Source organism: Cynoglossus semilaevis, chromosome 7, assembly GCF_000523025.1.
Source record: "Cynoglossus semilaevis isolate Cse_v1.0 chromosome 7, Cse_v1.0, whole genome shotgun sequence".
Taxonomy (NCBI): domain Eukaryota; kingdom Metazoa; phylum Chordata; class Actinopteri; order Pleuronectiformes; family Cynoglossidae; genus Cynoglossus; species Cynoglossus semilaevis.
The window spans coordinates 10,131,070-10,134,674 of NC_024313.1; positions in this window are offsets into that span (position 1 = coordinate 10,131,070).

Below are 3,605 nucleotides of genomic sequence, written 5' to 3' on the forward strand. Positions count from 1 at the left end.
CCATGAAGAAGTCATGTGATATTCAATAAGGAAGCGGCCGTAGAGACCGTGAGGGAAAATCAATGTTCTCACGGTGACAGGAGAAGACCAGGGGGGTCTGGGCCGGGGACATGTCTGTGTTTAAGGACACATTAACACACACACACATCTAATTAAACACCATTTAAAGTCCTACTGCTGCTCTGTGACATCATCAAGAGGAGCCCTGTGGTCCTCAGGCGGTGGGGGGGGAATCGATGCGTGTCAGTCACCGTGGAGACACAGGATCACGACGTTATGATAACGATGATAGCAGCAATAATAGCTGCATCATTCTGGAAACTGCATGATAATAACCAGCAGGGTGCACTGCACCTCTCAGAGGAGACACACACACACACACACACACACACACAGATGTACAGTGTCAAAGCTGTAATAATGTGTGTTTGATTGGACCCATGAGGTTCACTCTAGCTAATGAGAGAGGAGTTTGAGCGACGCTAATGCTAATGGCTAATCTGTAGCCACATTGCTTTCAAAAAGAATCACGGCTCATGTTTAGTAAAGCATTTTCTTTTTAATATTTTTAATTGGTGGATTTTTCTAAAGTCAAATCAGATGCTAGTTTTAACCCAGACACAAATTATTTTTTTTTTTTTGCAGAAAATAAAAACGTCCTCATAGGCTAACACTGTTCCATGTCTTTTGACATAAAGTTATTACATAATTAGGTTGTCAAGATATTTGTTGTTGTTAATGAAACTGGCAAATATATATATATATATACGTATAAAGATTATGGGCTTTCTAACAAAGGTTAGTCGAGACGATAACTAAGGGTTAACTACAACATTAGCATACCTCAGCTATTGCTACAAAACCAACTCCTCGACTGTAGATGGAGCTAGTGAGGCCTAGTGGGACATTCATCTCATTCAAAGCCACAGCTGTGTAAATTAACTGATGTTTTACAGCGTATTTTTCTCGACGTCTCTTCTTCCTTTTTAGCCGCAGAGCAGAGACACGGGGGCAGTGAGGGCATTTGACGGTTGACACTGTTTCTTCTTTGATTATTTTAGGAGCCAGGGGACGCTAACGTATCCTTCTGTTGTTTTTGTGGGGTTTAGTAAGTTTTCTTTCAGCAGATAATAAGGGAACTCTTGTGTTTGTTGTTTAGCCCGAGGGTCGCCCTGGAAGGGTTGGCAGCGTTCAGCATGGGACCCCACCTCCTCCCCGCCCCCCCGCACCTCATCTTTATCACCTCACCATCAGTCAGACTAAAAACAGCAGAGAAGGAGAAGAGGAGCAGGAGCAAGAAGGAGTCAAACTTTTCTACTCTGCTTGTCGGTAATGATCATACAGCATTTACATAATCCTGCAGTGCACTGTGGGTGATAAAGAGAGCGCGCTGAACGCTGCGCAGCATCCAGTCGATGCCGATAAAACTGCTGTGTCAAGTGTGCGATCCCGACTCATTAACTCTCACAAATAAAGTGTTGATTTGTCTTCCAAACACATTGGACTTTTATTAAAAAATGACATTTTAATGACGTACCAGTAACGCTATAAAGTTAACCACCGACGCTAACAGTGTTTTGAGGGATTTAAAGTCATCGTCGTTGTGAACCGGACGACGCGGGGTGAGATAAACAAGGGAGTAAATCGGAGATTTAGTTGCTGGAGGACAACAGTGAAGCTATGACATCATAAAATCAAAGGTCGAGTATTTGATGTTTCATTGACTTTTCAACAACTATAATCGTGAACAACGAGAACAACGTGAAGACCAGTTTGTTCTGTTTATCACTGACGACAGACTGGTGAGATTTTTCTCCTCATTCTTTCCTGAGTGACGTGTAAAAAACCCTGTTGATGCAAAACCCCAGGTCACAACACCAAACAAAAATCTCAATAGAAAAATCTTCTAGTTTAAATGACCTCATAATTGACTAAAATCTTCGCCTGTTTAGTTGAAGACAACGCTGATATACTGGCAGGAATTGAAGAAAGACACTCACAAAGACCTCACGGCCTAATGATCTCTCACGACACAGCGGTTGTGAATCACTACTTCAGTAGAACACAACACGTCCGATTTGAAGTTGAAATCCATTGACTTTCCTAATTTGCTCATAATGCATTCTGGAAAAAAAAATAAAAATGAATTTTTATTTTTTTTTTAGCTCAGCGGAATCATTTTGGCACACATCCCGCTCCGAGGAAGGTCTCTGTAATTATTAAAGCTCTCAATTATTTCAAAGTGTGTTTTTTTGTGTGACTGAAATTACAGATAATCGTGATTCCTGCACTGGCGGCAGCTGCTGCCACAGATGGAAGGAGAAACACTCTGCAGCACATCCAGTATGCAGCGCGTGTCTGCTAATAACAGCTCAGACCGAGGAACCTCTGCTTTAATTACTCCTGCCGTGACACTTGCAAAAATAATACGGGCTCTTAAAGGAACGCATGGCAGCGCCAGATGATTATTCCGGAGTTGAGACGTGTCGAAGGACCGTCGTCGTCGTCGTCGTCGTTATTGTTCCCGCACAGCTCTCCCTCTGTCTGTCCTGGGTGTAGAAAAACCCATAAAGCGACGACGACGAGAGGTGGGTGAGAAAGGGAGGGGACGCAGAAGACAGCTATCGCTTCCTGTTATCGTCCAAACGGAGAACGATTGGAGCGAGACCCAAACGCACAAACACGTTTTTATCTTTTGCAGTCATTTCTCCAAGATACCAACCTATTACAAATTCATACTAATCTTAATCCTAATCCTTCCCCGGACTTCGATCTGATCCTTATTTGTTTCCAAACATATCTTGCAAAATGTCCCTTGGACAGAAAGAGTCCCAAAAAATTGGGTTTGTGTCCCCACAAGTGTAGATATACACACCTGGTGTAAACACACACAGACAGATGTGTGGGACACGTTATCGTCCTGTCACCTGGTGTGAATTGATACCATCACAGAAAAACTCAGGTTTTATTGAGTCTGTGAACACGGAGCAGCGAGACGGTTTCTCCACCTGTCATCTCTGTGTGGATTACACAACACCCCCCTGCTGGAGTTGCTCTGTTGGTGCGGTTCACTGGTGCTGGTGCTAACATGTAAAACCTCAGTCTGTGGTTAAACATCTGCTCTGTGGTCCTCGACGGTGTACTCCCGGTCTGGCTAGCTAACGTTAGCTCTGTTCAGTCACAGAAACTCGCCTCCTTCAAAGTCTGGCCAATCGCATCATCAATCCACGTTCTTTGTCGTTTTTTTTTTTCTTCATCCGTTTTTATTCTCACTAATCCTCGGCGTCTTCCTCCGTCTGGTGTCTCTTCCTCTCCACGGCTGACAGCCTCTCACAGATCCTCCTATCTTGGTGTCAGATCCTCCGCTCTGTTGAACCCTTCTCTTACCACCGCTAATTGGACTCTGGACAGGACTATTAGCGTGTTAGCGCTCCCATCTGATAAAGGTCAAATCTCCTTTTCCAGCACAAGGAAGGTGTGTGTGCATCTGTGTTTGGGGGGGGGAGGGCGGGGGAGGTCTGGGTGAGGGGGGTCTTCTTCTTCTTCCTCGCTCCTCAGACGTCACCTTAACGGCTTCAGTGGGGGCAGGAAAAGGGGAGCGCCTC